Below are 17381 nucleotides of genomic sequence, written 5' to 3'. Positions count from 1 at the left end.
GGATCTGTGGAAGGGGTGAACTACTTCCTGAATTCCTCCACATACCACTCACTTACTTCCGCCCAGCCAGTGATTATTGGACGCCAGGATTAACATCCCTGTCAATCAATTGACCAAATATCCACCCATCAACTCTCCCTGCAACCATCTCCCATTGGCAAACAAACCAAACCAACCAAAACAATACCACAAAACAACGAATGTAAAACTAGTAGCTACCTGTTCCTACAGAATTCGACTCAGTTATGACTGATTTTGATTGTGTCAGTGGAGCCTGAACATCTACTGGGTTTTCATGTGGCAGTAAAAAAAATCCAATAGATTTTTAGGCTCCTCTTGCACAGTGAATCTTGAGCTAGTTACTTTGGGTAACATTGCTACTTCTTCTAGAGCATGCTTTGTAACGAACGCTCACAAATTTAACAGGGGGCTCCATGGAGTCTTGGAGGCCAGTGGGAGTAGTACACAGACTACGTCAGCACGATCTCTGTTGGTGAAAACAAGTCGTGACATCCATTACTGAGCATTAAAGATGTCAGCAGCACAATTCTTACCCTGCGGTCTGAATGGCAGTACCTGCGTCAGAGGCCTGCCAATTAGTGTGTTTGTAGTATGCATGGATGTGGTCGTGATTTGTCGTGTAGTATTTCATAACAAACTGTTGTTGTGTATCTGTATCTGTATTGGTATAGCCGGTTTAACCGCCAGCTTCGCAGGCACGCGGCGCGGCAGCAGCTGGCTACATTATACTGAACGACTTGTTACACCCAACATTCAAGCCACCATGCCAACATTGATATCTGAATATATTACACACCCCTAAACTCATATAGGTGATAAGCAATCACTAATGGAAGGCCCTCAAAAACCTACATTTCTACTAAGATTACAAACCCAATTATTACCTACTAAGGCACTGCCTCAAAAGATAAAGTCAAAGTCCCTATAATTCCTAGTAATGTACGTAGAAACATCAGATCTAGATCAGAGTGACTAGACATTCCTTTTTATTGTGTTCCTTTGCAACTACTTTTTGGTCATTAGGACTGAGTCTGCAACCTGAGATTGAATATGACGTCTCTGAGACAATTATTGTGCTTTAGAGAGAAGATGATACAAAAGTTTAAATTGGTTTATACTTGCAAAACACATACATCACCAGGAATCTCATTCTCGTGCGTACACGTGTCTCTAAACGTGACAGGTCCTATTCACCGAGAGATTACTCTCGATGGAACTTGGCAACTACAGCTGGAATCGTCTCAACCTCATGTACATCATTGAGTCTACGGGATGATTGGATGACGTCAAGACGACAATCTTTTTATTCTCTCCGCAGCTGTAATTCTACCTCAGAGATAATAACGAACATGTTCTAAGTGCTGATGTGCCTCTAACGTGACAAAAATGCCTTCTGCAATCTTCATCAAGTGGCAATGTATTCGGATAAGTTGATGTCGTTTGGCATTACCATAACGTTCAGGGCTTCTGTAAATTGTTACGACTTCGATTGAGAGATCAATTTGGTGCTGAAGTTCTTGATTGGAATCTTGCATGCTATTTTTCACGAGTTTACCGGGGCAGTCAGTGCGAATTTCGTCTCATCTGAAAAGTTCTTGATGAATTTTGGCAACGAAAAGGTAATGACATCAGCTGAATTTATTAAATTACTTGCTGCTGAAGTTGGTAAGGTCGTCTTGTGGTCACTATAGGTAGGTTGAAACTTACTTTAAGGCTATACGTTCAAATACCTAGCAGGCCACAGTTATGTTATCTCTGTCAACGTCAAATGAGATGTAAAATGTTTTCCTATACCCTGTTTCAATCGGCTACAACGAAAAAAGATTAAGGTAGACCCAAAGCCGTTTCGAGGCCGAAGGGCCATTGCGCTGTCAATACACTAAGTCTAGGGTTCGGTACTGACAGGCGGAGCCCATCCCTCTCCTCCTAAGCCCACTGCCTATTACTTCCTCAGCTGAAGTCAGGTACCCATTTTACACCTATGTGGAGTGAGTAAAATAGTGTGCCTTTCCCAAGGATTCAAGGTGTACTTCGAAATTTCTCAGCGAGGACACGTTTTGCCACTTCCACTGAAGCAAATCACCCTTTCTTCCTCCATACCCTACCTCTAAGGAGTTAACTCTATAAGCTTCTTTCCTAGAACACCATCACTATGGAACAAGCTACCACGTGATTGTTTCCCAAATGGGTATCAAACATCTGTCCTCACTCACTGTACAGTAACCCAAAACATTTGAGTGGCTCCCATGAGTCTTGTTTTGCAGTGAACATTAAGTAAATAATAATAAAAAAGGTCTAGCCAGGAATCGGACCCCGCGACCTCTCGATCTCGTGTTTGCTACTCGCTACAATGTGGTTCCACAGTGCGCGCCCAGTGCTCGGCAGTATACACTTAATGTCTAGGCTTTGCTACACTGGTTTAAGGTATCTGCGACATGACGTCCCCGTTTCACCTTGAAACTTTCAAACTAAACCCATTATAATGGATTACCTTACATTACCCGAGCAAGTTCAACATTTGTCTGTGTTTATGTTGACCATAGTCACGTACTAGGCGACAAAGACTGCGCCGTTAATATCCTGCACTTAACATGTCTGTGTTTGTAGTTACCATTAGTGTCGTATAAACACCGTAAAGTCTCTAGTCACTCTGGTAATTCAAATGTTTGTCTGGAGGAAATGTCAGCTTACAGGGAAGGTTGAAAACAAACAACGATGGTAGCTATAGGGCCTAGGGGTCGGATGAGGTAACGGGCGGTTTAGCAAGCTGAATACTTGGTCACACAAATTGATTGAAATAACGTACACTTTACAAATTCCTCCGTGGATAATTTTATCAGTTTGGTAAATACTTGAACTTTTTTCATGAATGTCTTCTCACATCTTCTTCAGGGCAATTATTACTAGTTCACTGTGCACTGAAGATAGGTGCTACTGGTTTACAGTAAAACCTAGCTGGTAAGATGATGGAAGTCCTAACACATCTATTAACATATATAGTAGTAATACATATAGATCCACATAGAGAAAAATAAATGCTGGCATATGTGGTCCGTGTCTTTTCTTTTGGGTTATTTCAGTTATAGTAGAAGTCTTTCAAAATAGGACAGAGTTGGGGCCGCACGTGTGTATGTGGGTAGACCATTCCAGACAATGGTCGCCCACGGTAGCCTATAGATCTCCTCAAGGTTATTCTTTCTACCAAATGAATGTCTCATGCACACGCGTCTTCATACTTTTTTTAGGTCACACGTGCGAAATTTGTCCATGTTACTGGGCCTCATCCTCCGGTGTTCTGAATAAAGATTACAACACGTGAGATTTTCATCAACCACCTACTGACTGTACTGCATGCCCTACGGCTGAGGCTATTTTTAGCAAATCTTATAACAGTGTAGAATATATGACGGCGATGTTAATGCTAGTTTGAGCCCGTGCTGACCCATATGTCTGTGTAGCGACCGATAAGGGTTCCCAAGAGCTAAAAGGCTAGACCTTGAAAGTGATCGGTTTGCTCTTTGCTAACCTTTCTATTTTCGTTGTTGGAAAACAGTATCAGTTTTTGGAGATAGAAAACTATAAACTTGACAGCAAGTGAACTACGTGATACACGTGAGATATTGTGGTCTTTGATAATCTCCAATCAGATCCCTATCGGTGGCAAAAAAGACAGTATCAAATTGGCCAGGCAGTATCCATTAGCCAGAGAAGCTCCGCGGCCACTGTTGGTGGGGATCAGAACAAAAAGAAACGGCCATATATAAAAAGGTAACGATCATTCCCCACAACCTCTGCTTGGAGAGTAGTCTTTGACTTAATTTGGATACACTATTCTATTCCTACCTGATACCTTGTAACCGTACAAGAACGACCTAATTCATACCTTTCTGTCTATATTTCTTCCAGATGTGTCAATTTGATAGATTCCTGGAATCCATGTGTTGTACAGCACAATAAGAAGATGTATGTCGAGTAAAATCATTATTGAATAGCCGTCAATGTATTTAGACACCGTACATTTCATAGGAACGTACATGTAGGTCAGCCTATCAATACTTAGATAAGAATGCATGTTGCTTGAAAAATATATTTCCTCTGGTTTTGTACTAGCTTCTGTTAGTCTGCTGCATACTTACTCACTCACTTACTCACTCATACATACACTCGCACTCACTTACTCACTCATACATACACCCGTACTCACTCACTCACTCACTCACTCACTCACTCACTCACTCACTCCCGTAGCTCATGGATACTACCAGTGGTACATATTTGTCTGTCTCAAAATATGTCATTTTGTCATTTTTCAGATTGTTGTGTCACACAGCAAAGCCGGAATGGCGGCCGTCACAAAGCTGATACGTAAAGATACTCTATGAATGGAGCATACAATACATTCATAACACTTCGATACTGATAGATATTCAATATTGTATGTCGTCTTAACACGGCAACTATATGATATGGCCACTAGTACTATACGGTCTAAATATGCATGCAGTAATTACAAGCTAGCAACAGGTAAGCAACGTGCGCGTAGAAAGGAAGTTTATTAAAGGATTATTATAACTAGGAAGGCCCATAGGTACACTTAGCATTTTTTATTCCACTTTGTATTTTCTATGGGCACTTTGTATTTTCTATGGGCACTTTGTATTTTCTATGGGCACTTTGTATTTTCTATGGGCACTTTGTATTTTCTATGGGTCTTTGTATTTTCTATGGGCACTTTGTATTTTCTATGGGCACTTTGTATTTTCTATGGGTACTTGTTTTTTCTGTGTGTACTTCGCGAAGTTTTTTTGGTGGCTGGCGAAGCGACATTCATTTTGCTTTCATGTGGATGCTCCCATTTTTATTATGGCGGTATATTTCTATTTACCATTCTAGGCAACTAAATTTATTTTAAACCTATTAAAACATAATATACTTTACACTTTGAGAAAATTTTGTTTGTTTTGCATGCAATGTTCCACACGTTTATTAATTAGGAGTATCAAATAGTGATTATTACATCCTGGCATAGATTATGTTAATGTAGACACAGGACCATACTATTTTCGGGGGTGCTAGGACATATTGTTCAGACTTCCGTCAACATTTCCGTAGCGATATATGGTAAATCACTTCCTCGCTGGATGTAAATTACTCCTTTGTGTTCAACAAAGCCCGTAATCTAAAGCGAGGGTTCATTGCCAATGTTGGGAAAAATTGCATTGCGGTTTGCTGCCCTCCTACCAACCGCGAACGTTCATCACATGCAGTTTACGTAGGAAATATGGACAATATGCCGTTTCAGTAAATAACCTGACATCTAAAATTGTTGAAATATTCACAGAAACTCAAATTACACTCTAGGTTGACCGTCTAATCGTGTGGTAAGCTACATGTGTGCTGTAGTGACATGAATTGGCACTTTTGTGGGGAGGGGGGCGTCGCAACAAAGGTCAACGACCTCCATGGCTTACGGCCTATGTTTCACGCTTTTGCACTTCATAAATGAACAATTTTAGATGTAAGCTTATTTACTGAAACCAAGGAGGTTGAATACAATACTTGTATTTAACCTCCTTGCTGAAACGGCATATTGTCCATATTTCCTACGTAAACTGCATGTGATGAACGTTCGCGGTTGGTAGGAGGGCAGCAAACCGCAATGCATTTTTTCCCAACATTGGCAATGAACCCTCGCTTTAGATTACGGGCTTTGTTGAACACAAAGGAGTAATTTACATCCAGCGAGGAAGTGATTTACCATATATCGCTACGGAAATGTTGACGGAAGTCTGAACAATATGTCCTAGCACCCCCGAAAATAGTATGGTCCTGTGTCTACATTAACATAATCTATGCCAGGATGTAATAATCACTATTTGATACTCCTAATTAATAAACGTGTGGAACATTGCATGCAAAACAAAAAAATTTTCTCAAAGTGTAAAGTATATTATGTTTTAATAGGTTTAAAATAAATTTAGTTGCCTAGAATGGTAAATAGAAATATACCGCCATAATAAAAATGGGAGCATCCACATCAAAACAAAATGAATGTCGCTTCGCCAGCCACCAAAAAAACTTCGCGAAGTACACACAGAAAAAACAAGTACCCATAGAAAATACAAAGTGCCCATAGAAAATACAAAGTGCCCATAGAAAATACAAAGTGCCCATAGAAAATACAAAGTGCCCATAGAAAATACAAAGTGCCCATAGAAAATACAAAGTGGCCCATAGAAAATACAAAGTGCCCATAGAAAATACAAAGTGCCCATAGAAAATACAAAGTGCCCATAGAAAATACAAAGTGCCCATAGAAAATACAAAGTACCCATAGAAAATACAAAGTACCCATAGAAAATACAAAGTACCCATAGAAAATACAAAGTGGAATAAAAAATGCTAAGTGTACCTATGGGCCTTCGTATATAACCACCCAATGAACAGGAAGCTAACGCACTGGTAGGCACGTACTTAAAAACATCATTACTGTAAGGGGCTTATTCCGAACGAATGCCTCCGGTTACTTAAGGTGTTTGAAGTCATTACCGGCTCACGTGTGTTCCGGCAAAGCTACACGTTTCTCTTAACCTAAATGGCATCTTATGAAACCTAATGATCTACAAGGTCTTTTATCTAGCCTCTACCAGGCACCGCGGATCGCTGGAAAAATAGTAGAAATTGGCCGAAATAAAGGGATAGTAAACTAGAGAAGATCCTGGGCCATAGAAGATCCAAACCGTGGGTCGCAAATCGGAGCGTCTATGGCCCTGGATCTTCTCTGGTATACTATCCCTTTATTTCGGCCAATTTCTACTATTTTTCCACGTTTATCCACGTTTCTCAAACGTACTTAATGCCAAGATTCGAGAGCCTTATGATTGGCAAACGTAAATCTTTTTTCTAGAATAAGATTTAGTGACTTGGCGACCTGGTTAATCTATATGCTTCTTCCTATGATGAATCACCTATTGTAATAAGCTAGTGACTCAAAGTGTTGGGCCTTCAAAGGAAATGTTGAACCAACAATTAAAGGGAAAAGAGTATGAAACAAAATAATGCTAGCACTATTGCCATCGTATCTGACCAGAAGTTTAAACGTTATCTTGCTCAGGATTAATGTTTTGATCATATCGTTCCTTTTGTTCTCCATTTCAGAACACACAATCGTGGCTGCAATCCTTGGCCTATATATCAGTGAACGTGTCTGTCCATCATGATATTTATCATGTCTAAGAAATTCAATCAAATGGATGTAGGACACTGGTAGCCTCCGCGTAACTACATTCACAGATCCCACGCTATGGCTAAGTAACTAGAACACCATTGTACTAGGCTTATGAAGTCTACAAAGGTCTATTTGAAACTTATACAGTCTTAATTTTCTCTCGAATAGAATTCAACAATCTATGTATGCCTGTAAATATTGGGAAATGTAAAATCCATCAAACAGGCTTCTCTTTATAGACTGAGTAAAAAAGAAAGGAAGGCTACTCTTTTAAAAGAAATACAAACATTTCATCAGAAAATAGAAAGAAAAAGAAAGCCAACATTCTGCTCTTTGCTAAGGGGTCATATTTATCGTAGGTTGTGCGACTTAGATATCGTACACTCTCCATGCAGCCTATATGGCAGAGCCAACTGCCGAGGCATCATTTTCCGTAACATGAAAGCCTGAATCTGTGTGACATGGGAACGCCTATCCAAGAATGTCCTCAGTTTTCAATCCTACGACGATGAATCGTTCGGTAAATGCGGCCAGCGGTACTACTATGACCTCCGTTCCAATAAACAATATGGGCCATGTATGTGACAGAAAAGCATGGAAAGGTTGCGTACCCTTTCTGCCATGTTATCACGGGGCCAGTGTCTGGTCTGAGCACTTAGGCAGGTTTGAAGCCATTTTACTTTGATGACCAGGTAAAGTCTGTATAGACTAAAAATTAACAGTTACACCTTGGAGAAAATGCAGTCCTAGCTAAGAGCAAGCTTTTCTGAAGAGGGTCGGCGACTGTGGGCGGTTCAAAGGACGGGAAACTTCCTGTGCACGTCGACGTCCAACTGCACAGCTGTCAGGACCATCTGAGGAGGCTGATCGGCTCCCTCCTCTCTCTATCTACAACACTTTGCATCAACCATGAGCTGGCGCGGAAGAAAGCGGCAGGATACACAGCTGAGCTCCTCTCTTGACATTTGGCAACGGCTTCAAAGGGTTGGAAACGCGAGTGGGAGGACAGAACCGGCGGAATCAAAGCGCTCTTTAGATTACATCCTTCAGGGAATGCAGCGATGAATTGAAGTGTGATAGTTCTGCACAGCGCTACCCGAGGGTTTACGTAAGATAGGAATACGGGTGTCATTATGTCTTGATTATGATTCACTTCTTTCCTATCATATAATTGGTATTTGCTTTCCACCACCATAGTAACACATCGTTGCTTGGCCTTTAAAGCAATTGTATGGATACATGGCCTCGAGATGTAATTCTACATCACAATTGTTACAACTGTGTTGTGTTGGAGCGTCGCCAAGCAACAGCAAATAAACCTGACGCAATGTTATGCAGCAGAGCGCGTATTTAAAAAAAGTGCCTCTGGCTGTGGATTCTTTCTTCACCTCCCCACCTCTATGTCTCCAGTCACTAACTAGTAGACTCAATGGAGACATGAAAACTAGTTCAAAATTAAAAACACTATAGGCCTTCGATATATTACAATTGGGAATATAGCATTAACAACGCAATACCATAGGTTGTGTAGTTAAAACAGATATTCGCATTCATTTATGCGCATTAAAACTAACTATTGCTTTCAATTCACAGTCAAGTCGTTATCTCCTTGTACCTCATGAATAAGGTCTCTCATCAACATATTCATACCATGCCCTGGATTCTCTCGATTCTTTCGAATTGCTTCATTCTGTATTCTGTATCTGTATAGCCGGTATAACCGCCCTTTGGCGTAACACATCAGCTTCGCAGGCACGCGGCGCGGCGACAGCTGGCTACATTACACCGAAGGACTTGTTCTTTAATACGTATCACACACGGTAAGAGTCAACCAAGCTAACAACATTTCTATACTACGATTAGTACAAACAAGATGAGAAGCTGCATTAAATGATAAATAGATTTAGCAAGTAGATTATTGTAATCTGTTATACAGCAACGCGTGGTACGCAGTACCTGCAGATAGAACGCTTTCAGTTTGCCCGGAATAACGTTATCACATAGTAGACATCGATCGTTTAAATGAGAAGAAAACCAGATGAAGCCAAATAGCTCCCTAGGGTAATGAGAAAGTTCACCTAGAGTACAACGATACAAATTGTAGCTTGCAGAAACCGTAGATTAGGTACCTACATGTTATATAGATATATGTTTCTTTAGATACATTGATTGAACTCATGGTCTACGTAGCCACGTAGCCAAAGTATCTTTGTACTTTCCAGACTTGTTATTAAAGTTGTAATAAAACTACTGGTAAATCCTTCTTTAGAACAGGTGCCACCCGACGATGTGCAAATGTACTGATCTTTGAGCTCCTAGCGAAAGACATTTTACTCGCTTATGCAGCTATTACCGGTGAGTGTCCTTGCCTTCTTCTTCGTAAATGAGATCAGCAATTGATCTTGGTTCCTTCAGCAACTAGGGGGCATTGCCCTATAACACCATTACCCCAACACTTTCCCCTACGGATACACTATCGAAATCAACAGTCGGCACATTGAATTCTCTGCGGCAGCTTCGAATTTCCTGCATGTATTGAACGCATATACAGAGCGTGATTAGCCGTAGACATCCCAACATGCACATTATTCACAGCCTGGTGATCACTTCCATTTACTTTTGACCGGAGTGCCCCCTCTAATCCTATTGCAGCAAAGCAATCTGAACTGCCGGCCGTCGTAGTAGGATGATATCGATTCAGCCGTAACCTCTGCTTGAGTACTGCAGGAACCTTAAGGAGTGAGGCGTGATCCGTACTCTCCAACAGAGGTTTGGGTGTTGGGTTATTTTTGGCGTGTTTTTAGGCTTTTTACCGGGTTTCTTTTTCGCAAAAAAAGCCGCAAAACACGCCAAAAATAACCCAAAACCCGAACCTCTGCTTGGAGAGTAGTGATCCGTGCAGCTTGGTAATCAGACTTAGGTTCTTCTTTTCCTACAGACTATCTTTCTAGCCGGCCCTTCTGATTACTGTAGGAAAAGTAATGAGAACGACCCATAAAAAAAAATGCAATAATGGTCCTGGACGAGTGGGCAACACTTCTTACCTTAGAAATAACTAGTAAAGATAATATGCTTAACATGATTAGTATCTACCAGACTTCTCCGTGACACATCTAGGATATTGTGCTCGTTTCCATCATACTTTGATCCTTTGTGGCTGGATATAGAAGAAATTGGTTGGATAATAGTGCGTTTCGTCATATAGTCATTTAGTTTATGACACCGATGCCAGTTAGGTGGCAATACGTTAAAGTCAGTTATTTTCCTTAGACGCGGAAACTTGCTGCCTCCAGTAGATGTCGTAGCTGTTGTTGTCTTTGCTTTTTTATTACACGTGTCACGGCGGTCGGTTGCTAGGCTAAAAGTCGCATTACTAGGGAGGTATCGGGTTACAGAACGTGTTCGAACGTGGCCGCGCGGGAGTCCCGGGCCGGCCCGGGGGCAACGGGTAAAATTTGAACATAAACAAAAGTAATTGGAGAGTAACTACTCGTCAAAATAAAATGTAATAAGTGATTTTGTTTACCTCAAATGTTATTCTTGCTCTGCGTTTGCTCCACTTTGTGTACATTTGCTTCCAAATGAGATCAATTTCGGATTTCAAAAAGGGTTCACGAGAACCAAACAACTGATTTTAAGAGGCCCCGAAAATTAAAGATAAGGTTAAATTTTTGGATTTTTAGAAATATTACAGTAAATTTAAACTTTCTGTCTTAGGAATTTTTTATTTTTTAACTAAAACTCGACTTACAGTCAAAAGAAGAGCTAAAAACGCAGTGTTTTAACTTTAAATACCGATAATTCATAATCGCGGCCATATTTAAAAAATCCCTAAGACAGAAATCTGCGGAAATCGTTCCTCTTCCAAACAAGCCCTCAATGAGGTAATTTGAGCGATTTTTGGGAATGGTTAAAATACCATGTTTGCACGCATGCTGTGCCACTTGGATATGGGGACCTGGATTTTATAACAGCGTCAACAAGAATTCTGACCTTCAAGGTCACCCACGATGACGGCAGTAGCTTCGTTACATGTTACATATCCACAATAAAATCACGGCATAGATGTAATGTTTTGAAAACGGTTCATATTTGTGGAAAGGTGGATTTTTCCTGTTCCGTGGTTCCCAAGTAAAAAAGGGCTTGAAGTAGCCGGTTGTAGCGGCTTTACTGTAAATGACCGCGGGTAACCCCAGATCGAACGCCCACTCTATTCGAATGACGTCATATCGAACAAGATTCGCGGGTTCGGGGGATTCGATCTCCATAGTAGCGGAGTGGGACTTTTGGGCCCAAATCTGACCATCGTGTGTTGGCCTCATAAATTTTCGACAAACATGTTTTCCTCGGCGACGGTACACGTGCTCGAACGTAATTATTCTTACCGGTTCACATTTGACGGAACGTGTTGCCTTCAATTTTATGAATGACTGACCCCTCGTCTGGTTGAGACAGTGCAACCTTTTTTCCTCTCAGTATGTGAAAAGCAACAGGTGTTGTTATTGATGACTGTAAGGCAACTCTTTATTCTTTGGGGGTTTGATTCTATGTGTTGTCCTAATTACCAGCTTCACAGTTGGGCTGTCACTTCCACATGTATATTGCCCATATTGGTACGTGTTTTTCTTTACCGCCTATCAAGATATCAAAAAGAACAAAAGGCAAAGCATTTTAGTTTTCTTGGTAAATACACGATCAGTTGGCCTTTTAAGTTCTAAAAGTGATTTGAAAAACCATCCATCTGAAGACTTAATGTCACAGGTGCTCTTTGTCTTTTATCTCAATGGACCGGCAGTTTTTCATGGTAACTCTAAAGCCCAATTACTTATCAGATAATTAGGACAGCATGGAAGTGCTCCACATTGAAGTCCCACTTTTCACATAAAAACGACTGTTTAAGATCTATTTAGTTAAACGCGTCGTTTTAGTTCAAATACTTCTTTCGTGTGTTGATAAATGACTGCTTAGTTACTACATTTTTAACAAGAAAGACAGAAAGATGCAGGCGCGTGATTTTTCTTAATACGCAAATTCGCTGGCTTGAAATTAAAACTATGTTACAGACTACGCAGTATGCAAAGAGTCTTTCGTCATGATTTCCATGATAGGCAGATAATTGAGGAAAGAATACGGTCAACTCATTTATTCAAGGCCATGCACAACTGGATAGGACAAGAAGCCATTACACTGAACAGCTCTTTCGTAGCCATGGAAACGATGACGTAAACACGTTCATAAGCACGTAAACAACATACTTTGACGACGATTTTCCAGGAATTTTTTGAGGGAGATGGTCATTATTCGAATTTAAAAGGGCACCGCTTAGTACAATGCCATGTAACGAGCATGTCGCTTTATATGATAATTACCAACTAGAGCGAATAGAAAGATCGTACAGTCTTTTTCTGTGTGTGAAGATATATTTGGTCACTTCTGGTAGAGAGAAACAGTGCGTTGCGAATTCATAATACTTAAAACGATATACGTGAGAGCTGGTCTTTTCATATGAATAAATTGTCGCAAACACAATGTTTGCCTCTCATTGTAATTTGTAAATGGAATCAGAAAAATAGAGCTAGGCAATTTTCTACCCTGCATTCGCTGCAGTAACCTCCAGTAACCTTTTAAGTTACTGCGGACATTAACCCCATTTCTTTCGTTGAATAAACATATTCCACTGAACATTCGCACTTACGTATGAACGCGTGTTTACATGATAAAGAAAGCTTGTGATCCTGTATCATCTCTTTTAGAAATAGATTATACACATCTACAAGAAAGTGTCAGCCTTCAGCTGTCGCCTTCAGTAATTCGTTTGACGTCTATGTAAATTCAGAATCTTTACAAGTCTCGCTGAACAAAAGTACCAACCCTGTGGTCCAAGGCTGTGTTCATGTGAAGTCAGTGAAGGCGCTTTACATGTGGTTTACCCCGAAGCCGGTTTCAAGTGGCTCCATCTGAACGCTCCAAATCACATTGAAAGCGCCTCGATACCAAACTACTTCTAGAGGTGGTTTCGAATCGGTTTTCCCGCATCGCGATTTGCGTCTGAACGCAATGTGATTTCAATGTAACTTCGCCTGGTCATGGATTACGGGGTGATATTTCTTTATTTATATGCAATACCAACTTTTACGTGGCAGCAACTTAAAGAGCAGTAATGGTCAAATAATGTGTCCCTTCTAGGGCGAGCTTCACCGCCTTTGGCGGGACCACGTCGGCATTAGGCCGAGATACTCTGGGAGGGGGGCATCAGCAAGCAGGTCGTTAACCTCTGACATTAATAACACGCTACCTAGTATAGCGTGTTTTTATCAAACAACAATAAATGTAGCTCAGGCGAATTGTGACCTGACACGGTTTCAAAGGAATGTGTGACACGTGGACCAGATGTGAGGAATGCGAGTTACCTGAATCGCGGTTTGGGTGACTTCACATGAACAAGGCTCAAGTCACCAGCGCATACATGTGCAGTCATTATAATACATTAGGTTGACGAGAGTCTAACGTTGTAAGGCCGGTAGAGGCTGACTAATTCGATATCCCCTCCCAATGACGCACGGTACGCCCTGGTTTCCGGCCAGGGGGCTCCAATTTGCAAACTAAATTGACGTTTTCATTATCGCATTGGCAGTTATCTGATGAGAAGGAGATAAGTGTAAGGCATGCTTATCCAAGCGCGCTAGTATCCTACCCCAATCTTTTAAAATCGCATCCAGTTTGTTTTAATTGTCAGGGGGTTGAAAGACTGAGGCGACGTTACAAAACGATTTGAATAGTTGCCAGACCAATTAACGCATCTGGTGGGCATGTTCTTTCTGCTTCCAAATACAAATGCTCTTGCAGTTTGAAGATGTGTTCAGTAAGGAGTTTCCACAAAGAATTGCTAAAAATGATATATACCTCTTCCACCCCATCTGTCTTTACTTTTGGAACAGTCCAATGTTGCCATGCAGACAATTCAATTCGTGAATCTGAATATAGAATCATACAAGACTCTGTTGCTATGGCGTGTCGGTGTACCGTGCAACGGAATTGTTTCACCATACCAAGCAAGTGTTTGAGTGAATTCGAAACGTAAAATATGAGTTGCTTTAAGTTAGTATCTTTGAGAAAGTATAATGTATATTTACGCGTACTCTAAAATACTGATGGTTCCTTTTTAACTACTTATTTATTCACTTCTAACTATTGATATTTCTTAAATTTGTAGAAGGATTGGCATGACAGGTCATTATAATCCTTTCTTCAAGATGTCGACCTGAAGACCAGATAGTAAAGGTCCACCTACACCTGAATGGACCCCTACACTTTTCGATGAGTATGTGGTGGATTCCTTGGTGCTCGAGATTTTCCTCAAACACAAGACCTCGAGCTTTATGTCTCATCCAAAGGCGCAACACTTGGACCTGCCAGGGGTTCAACCTCCGAATCTTCTAGTTCTAATAAGTCAGCAACCCTGACCACAAGACCACAGACCTTTACACGTGTGTTTTAGCATTCACCCATGTGCACGAGGCTTAATGTTGTCTGTGCCGATCCATGTCGTTTCACTATTCAGGACTAATAGCACACAGGTTCGCAATAACCGACTTGTAGAAAGAAACCGTCCAAGAAGGATGAGTATCGACTTTCAATACTGATGACGTCAAATGACGTCAATCACGTTGTGTGCACGTACTTGCAATTTTTTTGGACCGACTTGTGTCATCCGAAAAAGAGAATTAGAAATACAACAAAAACATCGTGCGGAGAGTCTGCGGACGTGGCATGGCAACTCGTAATCATGCCGGAGACGGTTTGGGGCGTATTTTGACAGGGGAGCCTCACGGAACACGGTAATTAAGTTTATTATAGCGGCAATCTCGAACCGTGCAATTACGCTCAATTACGGACCAATTACAAGGTTGCAGGGGACCATCCTTCCAGGGAGACGCCTGCAAATACTAAGAAACGCAAGTTCTTTGGGACTTCAAAGCTACCCCAAGGTGAAGGAGACGTTTGAAAATAACAGGCTTTGTTGCGAGTTTGTTAGTGATGAGTGCGAAATTGGAAAAGTATCTCGAACGGGGTCAGCGTTCTTGAACGTAAAGCTCAGGCAGTCGTGACATGAATGAACGGATGGCCATATGTACTCAGCTTGGCTAGCATTAGCTACCTATTTCCTCATTTAAGCACTGTAGATAAATTCATATTCAGTCTAATGCAGCTAGACAAACTTTCCATTAAAAAGAACATCTGTAACTCAGTTATGGTAGAGGTAAAAGAACACTGTTCTTTTACCTCTACCATAACTGAAAAGCGAGCAGTACGGAGATTAGAAAAGGATATAATGAACTGACAGAACTAGTCAACACATATATGCGAATAACTGTTTTAAAATCATGGTTCAAAGCATGGCAAAGACTTCTAACTGCCACTGATATGTAAACGAGATAATGTTTTTTACTAACGTCTTTTGTATCACACTAGCGCCTATGGATGCATTTAAAATCCTAACCGTGCGTGTGGCACACGGCAACTTTCCAAGTGATGGTTACTTTCCATAAACCTTCGTCTTTCCTGAGGCGTCCCTCACCTTTCAAAAAGCTTACTTAGATTTCTTTCAGTTGCGGATTCTTAACCTCAGACTTAGAAATCCAATCATTTCCAGTCAAGCAAAACAGGTACAAATCCACAGAGCGCAGACCGAGGAAAACCCTAGACTATTACGTTAGGCTACCTTCTAAGCCCAGACCGCCTTTTCTGACGCTAGGTGCCGGTGCCAGGAATAAAATTACAGCATAGATAAAACTGAATTACAGCTATTGGTGTGTAGTTGGAATTCTGGAGCTCTTAAGAGCAATTAGGGAGTTCGCCGTTTTATAAGGCTAAAAGACCAACATGATCCATTCAATTGAATACATGTTCACCGTGGTGTAGTCAAGGTTGACTAACATGAAAATGGGATTTTACACCTAAGCTAAGATAATTCTATCCTTTGTGGAAAGAGGTGAAGATCGTCCGCCATAAAGTTGAAGGTCTCTTAAACACTTACTTTATACCCACTAAAATGTCCGGGGAATCCAACTTAAGCCTTCAAACCGTTTGAAAGCAAGACTAGCCAGCGTAAGTTGCGTGAACTGCGCCGGGCGCCGTTAAGGTTAAGAACCCAGACTTGCTTAAGATCCATCACAAGATAGACCCTTCTGCTAAAAGCGACGTGCCGTTTTTCATGTTTGTCAATTGAGGCGTTGCAACGATAAGCAGGGCTGCTCGGGGGAAAAGTCAAGGTTTATCGCAGGCGAAATTTCTCACCTTAACAAGGTTCACCGAGCTTACGTCAACAGTATGTCCATGGCAACGGCAATGCTGAGAGGTATTGGGTATCACCCTTTAAGTAACAAAGCGGAAGAACGTAAAACAATAGCCCTATAACCAAGGCCGTGTGGTAACTCTTGTTATAGAAGACCATAACGAAATTACATATAAAAGCTACCTGATAGCGTTCAACTCAAATTATTAAAAGTTCCATTTACAACATATGCACATATACTAATATCTGTCCTGTGGTAGGAGATACGAGGGGAATAAATATTTGAGCACTTCTTGCTCTAGCAAAATACAAAACTGGAAAATGACTAATTAACCATTCATCTTGTTCGCAACAAGATCATAGCTAGGGACCTGGAAAACAAAAACAACAGTTACCATTTCAAAGACCGCTACCAGATGGTCACCTTCATGACCTTTTGCAAAACGCAATCAGATTAAGTATAAGAGGCGTCCGACATTCTCAAAGGTCAATCCCAGAGTCTCTGACATCACCAATGTGACGTTGACGTCATGAATGACATTTGCAGACTCTGCTGTGCATCTGTAACCATGGTGCAGTCCCAGGTGATCAACCGGGGCTCACACACATTACTACAACCTCGCCAAGTGAGGGAGAAGAATTGGAGGCCCGTTAAAACAGCTAGGGTGAGAGATAAATGTAGAAAGTGAGTGAGGAGATTCCCCTAGCTTTGTCAACTGTCTGCTGTATTCTGTTTATTCACAGATCCAAGATAGAAGAAAATGAGAACACAAAAGAAAGATATTAAGACAATACAATGCAATCTTACTGCGTGTAAACCATGTAAATTTGCTGATT

This window comes from Branchiostoma belcheri, unplaced genomic scaffold, assembly GCF_001625305.1.
Source record: "Branchiostoma belcheri isolate BF01 breed outbred unplaced genomic scaffold, Haploidv18h27 scaffold62, whole genome shotgun sequence".
Classification (NCBI taxonomy): domain Eukaryota; kingdom Metazoa; phylum Chordata; class Leptocardii; order Amphioxiformes; family Branchiostomatidae; genus Branchiostoma; species Branchiostoma belcheri.
The sequence above is the reverse complement of the archived record's forward strand: the minus strand, read 5'-3'. Positions refer to the sequence as shown.